Source organism: Nematolebias whitei, chromosome 22 (assembly GCF_014905685.2).
Source record: "Nematolebias whitei isolate Nwh7 chromosome 22, NemWhi1, whole genome shotgun sequence".
Taxonomy (NCBI): Eukaryota; Metazoa; Chordata; class Actinopteri; order Cyprinodontiformes; family Rivulidae; genus Nematolebias; species Nematolebias whitei.
Window position 1 is genome coordinate 18437101 of NC_056519.1, and position 8974 is coordinate 18446074.

At 39.0% G+C, this 8974-nt stretch overlaps 1 protein-coding gene across 3 annotated transcripts in view; it reads left to right on the plus strand.

Annotated features, from left to right (window-relative positions):
* btbd11a (BTB (POZ) domain containing 11a) overlaps positions 1–8974 on the plus strand; it is a 246949-nt gene that overhangs the window by 153962 nt on the left and 84013 nt on the right. The gene's annotated exons all lie outside the window — the stretch shown is intronic.

Consider the following 8974-nt stretch of genomic DNA (forward strand, 5'->3'; position numbering starts at 1 on the left):
GTGGCATTTTTACATGTAAAAAAAGCAGATTTACCTTTTTATGTTTGACCTTTGAACTGTAACATAACTGTAACAGCCTATTCAGACCACATACTGCTGATCCAGTGTAACAAGCCAAGTTAACCCCTGCCTAGGTTAAATCTAGATATAGTTTGGCCCAGGCCAGAGCCCTGTCCTAGGCTAAACTGTACTCTGGGGTGTAAAATAGTATGTGTTAGACTGTACCTCTCCATGCCAGAATATCTATATACCTATATATACCCATCTGGTTTGAGGGGTAAAAACATTTAGTGGGGGGGAGTGGTGGCGCAGAGGTTAGAGAGGTGGGCTTGTGATCCGAAGATCGCCAGTTCACGCCCCGGCCCCGACAACATCAAAATTGTGGGTGGGGTAGGTGAAACACCCACACTTGCCCCCACCCTCATTCGCCCCACTCTGGGCCCATGAGCAAGGCCCTTAACCCCTACCATTTGCTCCCTAAACAGGTCTCTCTTGAAAATGAGTTCTCGTGGCTCAATGAGACTAACCTGTATAAATAAAGGCTAAATGAAAAAAAAAAAATTTAAGGTTGTGAATGATATTATCTGTGCCATTGACGAGAAAGAATACTATGCTGATGTCTTTGTCCACGTAGCAAAGTCCTTCTTCTCTGTAGATCACCCCATCATGCTGGGAAGGCTAAAAGATGTTGGTCTGTTAAAAAGCTGCATAGTTTGATTCAAAAGTTACTGCTCTGGGCACACACAATTTGTGAGGGGGAAGGGTCACCTGTCAGACCCATCCACAAAGACATTCCAAGGCTCCATGCTCGGTCCAACACTTTTCAGTAATAACATCAACAATGCAACAACTTCTATGAACATCTGTCATGTTCATACCCATCTGTATGCTGATGACATTATATACTGACAGTGTTTCCCCTACCATTATAAAAGCGGGGCACCCCGCCCTGTCAACAGAACCGAGCGCCCCGTCTACCAAACCGTGTACACACCCCGCCACCCACCTATCGGCACTGATGCTAAGCTAGCGGCTCGCAATAGAGGTGCACTAGCTAAAAAGCTAAAGGCAGCCTCTGCTCTCATGCTGAACCCCCTCTCTCATAAACTGCCGGTACAAACAGCACGCAGCTCAGATGTATCTCCCCCACACCCATGAAAACTGTAAAACTGTCAGTACAAACAGCCCGTGGCTCAGATGCGTCTCTGTCTCTCCTCCCTGCCCACTTCCCTGCGCTAAAACTGTCCATATAAGCTGTGCAGCTCAGGACGTGTCTCCGTCTGTCCCCCACCCCCGTTGACAAAAATCACAGACAAGACGAACACCTTGCCATAAGTTATCTAGAGGAAACACTGTACTGTATACTTCCAATGACTTGCTTAACCCTGCACTCTCAAGTATAAATTGACCTAGGCCATAGTACATCTGGTATAATGTAGCCTAGGCCCCTTTAACCCCAGGTATGGTTTGGACTTGTGGTACGTTATGGCTTGTTACACCAGTTGGGCTTTTCTGTTTCTCTTAGTGTCTTCTCCACTTGTTTAACTTGGAGGCCAATATTTGTTACATTTATTGTGTGTGTGATTTTTTTTTTAAGGTAATAAGGTTGCAGTGGGATTACAGAGTTAAGTCCATGTAGCATCTCGCCCAAAGAACACAGATCACACATGTAGGATGTACATCATAAACTGAGAAACACTGGTGATGGTCGAGGTATGGAAAAGGCTGTGTGCTGGTTTATTTAGTGCTTAAAGCTAGTGTTGTTTGTTCTAGAGGGAGGCTGTAAATATCGTGAGACATCTGGTGCATCAACTGCAATCCATCTGGCTTGGAATGATAAAAGTACCCAGATGATGAAGGATTAGTGTCCTCAGGATGATGATGACTTGGAAGCAACAAAACAACCTCCACATTTCATTTGTGTGTGTAATTTCAGATATAGAACAAATGGACGTACACATGATATAGCAAGGCTTGCATTTGCTTCAGGTCAGTCCAGTTAAAGCAATGTCTGGTGCTCCTGTTTGTTGTTGTTTGTGGATTCACTACAAAACCCAGAAAAGCAGCTCCTTTGACCTTGAAAATATACTGGAAAGTTTAGTAAGCACAATGCAGATTTATGTAAATACAAATTAACATACCATAGTATGCATTGATCTTGGCATTAATATTACAATAATGTTCAGCTAATGAACCTTGGTTCCATAAACATCCATTGGATGGCCATGCTACAACAAAGGAAGCAAAATATTACAGATAGTCTTTGCAAGATCCCAATTACCAGTAGTGGATCATGGTGGTTTATCAGCATCCCAGGCAAAACATGGTGGTATGTTTTTGAGCCCTATTGTTCTGGTGTAGTTTGATTGTCAAGAATGTAAAGCAGGATGTCCCACTTCCCTCATGCCTGTGCTACACGATTTTGACAACATCCTGGAAACAACCTACTGCACACATGATACCCGTGGCAGAACACATGTGCTAGCTTGGGAAAACTTATTTGGCAGGAGTGTAGCAGTGCCATGATTGCTTTCACAATGACAGAGGTTTTCTCACATGTAGCACGCTATAACTTTGGGCGTTCAAAGATTTGTCTTGTTCTGGCTTCTCTACACTGACTTCCTGTAAACTTAAGGAAAGCATTTAAAATCACTTCATTACTTACTTACAAAGCCCCGAGTGCCTTTGTTCAGTTGTTTTGCCTGTAGTGCTCAAACTTCTCTCCTCTGAAGGAAACTGTTTCAGTGCAGGACGCTTAAACTCTCTAAGGTCAATAAAACTTCCCAAAGATCATCAGTAAAATTCACTCAAGGATCAAACTCGTTCTGTGCAGACAGTGTGGAGGTTATTTGTCGTATCGCGCTGCTCCAACTGCAAAACAAATTCATTACAAGTGCTGAGACCAACAAAAGAAACAAATCAACAATAAAAGTTGGACTCAAAAGGGATTCTTCCATATTATTCTTGCATCTTATTGGGTTTAAAAGGAGCCAGCAGTGTGTGTTTCTTTGTTTAAGTCAATGGAGATATCCAGGTTATATATAGACGAAGTTGAATTGCACCTAATTGAGGGCTTCGAGCAGGCTCAGCGTTGAAATTGCCTCTATTACTCAGTCTGTAGGTTGGGTTGCATTTATCTCAACTGCAGAAAACTCATCATGGCTCTTGGTTATGCTAAATTGCTCAGTGTTATAAAATAGCACATACTGTATTAACCTTTATAGACTTAATTTTACAAATGCTTCAGATGTTTGTATTCGTATAAATAATGCACATATCTGTGCTCTGCTGAAAGACACTTTTCACACAAGGATGGAGTTCCAACAACTAATTGGAAAACAACCACTGACTCTTAACTGGCCCACAGAAGAACCTCAGAAATGGGTTATTTGCCTTTCACTCTGCGACTGCCACTGAAATGGAGATCTTAAATGTAATAGAAGGTGAAAAAGGCAAAAGACTTTTCAGATGCTTGGTGCCGTTTGAGATGTTGAGTAATACTTCTCCACATTTCTGAGATAAAAAATGTTTTTTTTAAGGTTCTTTCGGGGTTATCTGACACATGGTTACTAAAACACATTAAATTACATATTTTTGAAACTACTTGAATGCAGACTAAGCTTACAAAAAAGAATAATTTTATAATTGAAGCTTTATGATTACAAAATAATTCAGTGAATCGGCAGAAAGAAAAAAGAAAAATACATTTGTACAAATTAATATTGCAGAAAACGGCACTTTCTGCATAAAATCCTTAAGGGATCATTTACCCTCTGATACATTGCTTAAACACTAATTGCAAAACTTCTGCAATGTCTGCAGAATTTTATAGCTGCAAATTTGTCTTATATTTTTGCAAATGTGTTGTTTTCTTGTTGTTGTTATGAATCAAATTGATTTTTTCTTTTAATTATCTGAAAAATAAAGGCATTTGCCTTTAATTTACTGGAGAAAACCTTTTATAATAAGTGCACATATTTTAAATATTTACCTCAAATATTAATCAACTATTTTAATGTTGCTCTCCTGGGAAAAAAATGGGTCAATATGCAGTCAAATTCTGCATGCAGTGGAAAAACACAAATAGTGAGAAAACAAAGCTAGAGATCCAAGTTTAGTGAGGCAGCTCAGAAAATGTAAATTTATTAGGGAGGGAAACTGTGTAAACATGTCAAGAGGCTCAGGGCGATGGAGAAGAGCAGATTCTGCAAAATCAAGAGACATCTGTATGTGTTTTCACGCTGGCTGTTTGGACTGATTTATTCATGAGAATGTGTTGTTTGACGTTTTTACTGGAGTTTCTTTCCCAGGAAGTGAGAGTGATAGGCCACATTTTATCATCCACACATAAATAATGAAGCAGTGAACCAACTGGTCAGTGAGCAGCAACTAAAAACTGATCGTGAAACCTCAATCTTGATTTTTAGTTCACTCATACATCTTATAACTAGATCCACAAAGCTCACATTACACATCAACAGCAAACAATGCCAACAACCCCAGTACTATTTTTTATTAAATATTTATATTATTAGCTATTTCTGTTTCATGTACTGAAACTATGCATGCACTAATCATCTGCATGCTAACATTTTCAAATAAATGAGTGATCAAGTCAAAAATCCTACTTTTACCAGTCTTTGAACGCACCATAGTTTAGCTAGCAGCAAGCCTTGATGTTGAACTTTTATTAAAAACAAAGTTTGAGAAATGTGATAAAAAAAAATTGAATCCAATTTTTTTTTAAGTTGTAAGAGGCTAAAGGAAACTAATTTTATATATCAGATATAGGGTGGCATGGGCAATGGTTAGTTGTTTCCTCGTAGTAAGAAGGTCACAGGTTCCATTCCCAGCATGTCTGGGTGGACTTTGCATGTTCTCCCTGTGCACACATGGATTTTCTATGGGTACTCCGGTTTCCTCCCTCAAGTTCAAGAATATTTATTATCTCCAAGGAGCAATTTGTTTCACAGTCAGTAGTCAAACAAAACATCCATACTAGACAAGACATCAAGACGTTAAAAACAGTACAGAGAACATCGTTGTTCGGTGAGAAGCCTGATTCCTATGGAGTTGAATGAGTTTTTCAGTCTGTTCGTTCTACATCTGGGCAGCAGATACAGACGTCCAGATAGAAGCAACCTGCACTCACCATGGGGTGATGATCAGGATCTGCCAGAATCAGCCTGGCCTTGTTCACTGACCTCATTTTGTGTAGGTCAGCGAGGTTCAGTAGGCCTATGCCAGCAGTTTAGCTGCACATCCTGACCATCCCTGAGAGTTTGTTTCTGTTTTTGCATGTCAAAGGTCCAAACCAACAGATGAAGATGAAAGTTGAGACTTAATAAAACATGACTAAAACTTTCTCATAAAAGTAGAATCAACATGAAAACCACAGAGCTTCTGATAAAAATACATTCTCTGGTGGCCTTACAAAGTGAGTTCACATAGGGGTCAAAGGTCAGTTTGTCATCAAGAACCGTTCCAAGATATTTATATTGATGCGCCATCTCAACAACCACTGTTAATGACCACAGGAGCTGCAACTGAAGATTTTTTTTCTAAAATCAATGACCATGTCCTTTGTCTTAGAACCAATAAACTTTAATAAGAAAGACTCGCACCATTCAGTGAAGTCTGGGTCATCACTGCTGAGAAGGGACAGGATGACAGAGTCATCGGCAATCTTTAAAATGTGACTGTGTGGGAACTGGCTGCGACAATCGTTTGTATATAAAATGAATAAAAGGGGTGAAAGAACACAGCCCTGAGGGGAACCGGTAGAGGACAGAAGGACATCAGAGAAAACACCATTGACCCTCACCCGCTGAGACCGAACAGTTAAAAACATGCATGTTAGGCTGATTGGTAACTAAATTGTCCGCTGGTGTGAGTTAGAGAGTGAATGGTTGTTCGTCTCATTTGTCTCTGTGTCCCTGTGATGCACTGGAGACCTGTCCAAGGTGTCCACTGCCTCCCACATAGTGATAGCTGGACATGGATACCAGCTCTCCTTGACTTGGAGAGGAAAAGAGTGTAAATAAAATGGATGGGTTGTTTACAGATACAAACTGAAGGTTTCTGTTTAGGTGCTTTGGGAGCAAAGAGACTTCAGCAGACAACAGGAAGGATGGATTACAGAAACGTTGCTCAGATTTATTTTATTTTTTTAAACTTTCAGTCTCTAAATGCCATGGAACACGTTGGAATTAGAATGGTTTAAAGACCGTATCATACACCAACATCAACTCTGCTCTTGATATGTTGAATTAATGACTCTTCACAGCAGGAATGCTGGTAAACTACAACGTGTAGTGGCAGTATGATTAACAAATGACTTAATGTAACATTTAACATAAAATCAGAGTATATTTTCTCACAAATATTATGGTGGCACGACAGTTTCTTTTAAAAAGAATAGTAAAAATAGTAAAAAGCGATAATCTATTATGCTCTAAAAAGTATTTTCAGCAATTCCACTGTAGTTGAGTTTTATTTGTACATACTTGTGCATGGTCTTATTTCTGGTGTTCTTTTCTCTAACATGAACCTCGCTGACACCTTATTTATTAGCATGCTGTGTATGTTGGAGAAAAGGCAACCAGATAAAGTGTGCACAATGAAAAGACAACGCCAGCTGAAATGTATCTGATTTAAAGTCGAGAAAAGTAATGAATCCGACCCTACGAACACCAAGAAATAGATTGGCTTTTTAATGAACTGCGATGACAAAGCGGACGATGTTCGACCCTGTTTTTGTGTTGTTGTAATTTAGCTGGGTCAATTTGCGGTTCAGCCGTTGGGCCACCCATTTAATCATTTCAACCATCTCAGCGCTTTCATTTATTCTTGACGAGAAGATAAACCCCCCTCTGAGGAGCAGTGGATGCAACAGTTACGTCGTCGCTTCATTCCCCTCTTTTTTTGTTCCTCGTGTCGTTCCCTTACAGTAAAGCATACCCAATTCAGCCAATCACAGCACTGTTAGGCAGCAGTCGCCTGTCGCCATGGCAACTACCTGTTAATATTCCTGCGGAGTTTTCTTGCCTACAAGGAGGGGAGCAGTTTTTTTTTTTTGAGAATCAATGGGACATTCCTGCAGAAAACAAGACGTTCTGAACATTGCTGCAGTTCCTGCTCCGAGCTGCAAAACTGACCTTGACTTGTTCGGATTATCGCAGATCAAAATGTCATCAGTGTTAGACAAGCCCTAGTTTTTACTGGGCAATCAATATATTTATTTAGCTTTCTCTTCACGGGGGGGTTCTCCTGAGGAGGCTGTTTAAAGGTTGGGCAGTAGGGGAGGGGTTGAGCTTCTTCTGCTCCTTAGAAGTGAAAACCATTCAGGTGAGCTTGGCAGATAAAGGAATTGATCATGAATCCCATTAAAATAGATCTCAAACAGTCCTAAGACTCATCTTTCTCTATCTCTCTTCTCATCTCTCTGTGAAAAGATCTTGTTTTATTCCGTTTTTCACGTAAAAATAATTTAAAAAAGTCTGTACGACTTATTAATAACACACCAAGACGTGTATCATTTACCAATAGGAAAAGTCAAAATTCACATGTTAGTTTATGGAAATATATTCTGTATAAATGCATTCCTAAGGAGTTTTAAATAAAACTCTGTATGACCCCTAATCAGGTATTTATTGTATGAAGCTGGATTTAATTAGCGGACTTATTAGCTGCAGAAATACTGATTAGCAAATATACGTGTTACAGCTTTATAGTTTTTATTTTTTCCAAGTCAAAGGAACTGCGGGAAGGCATGACGCATTTTCTTTGACAAGGTGAGAAAATCTGACAAGGAAAACACTTACTGTTGTTTCTGTGACTTAAATATAAAAGTGTGCTTTTCTTTCTCTTGTCTAATGTTTCATGGAACAAGTGTCTGGTTAAAAAAAGAAAATATATACATTTCCAACTTGTAATGTCAAGATGTGTCACCACACCAGCAGTTTTTTGCAAAGCTCAGTGGAAACACATTGTCCTGTGGCCTGTAAAATAAAAGGCTGTTTTTCCTAAACCTCCATGGTTCCGACTATAGAGTGGTCTCCCATGGACCTGGAGAAGGAGCTTGCTGTTGGGATAATAGGGCCTGTCATTCTCCTTTTCAACCAAAGGTTCACTCACACCTATTTTTGTCTGAATTTTTTTTCTAAACCCCTAAAATACTTTTTTAAATAGTGGCCTTTACCTGTTTTCTCTTGAAGGTGTAATTCTTTAAGGGTAAAATAGCCTGTTAGCTTGTGTGTTTGTAGGGAAAAAAACATCACAAGCCTGCTTGGATTTGTTTGGAACAGGTTTCAGTAAATATCTTTGAGGCATCTAAATACTCCAATTGTACAATTTTTTATTTTTTTTTTAATTTGTGGTTTGTCTGGAGCAGGGCCGGCCCAAGCCTCAAGGGCACTAAGCAAAATTTGGTTTGGGGTCCTGTATTTCTGCTAATAATGTGGATTACTGCAATCAACAGTCAGAGGATCAGATCATTCACCCACCTAACAGAAACTCATTGCAACTCTGACAGCCTTAGCAAGACCAATTTTTTTCTTTCTGCATATATAGAGAATGATTTACATGATATCGCACACACATACAGTATATATATATATATATATATATATATATATATATATATATATATATATATACATACACACACACATATATACGCACACATATCTATATACATATCTATATCTATCTCTATATCTATATCTATATCTATCTCTATATCTATCTCTATATCTATATCTATATCTATCTATCTATATATACAGGTCCTTCTCAAAAAATTAGCATATTGTGATAAAGGTCATTATTTTCCATAATGTGATGATAAAAATGAAACTTTCATATATTTCAGATTCATTGCACACCAACTGAAATATTTCAGGTCTTTAATTGTTTTAATACTGATGATTATGGCATACAGCTCATGAAAACCCAAAATGCCTGTCCCAAAAAA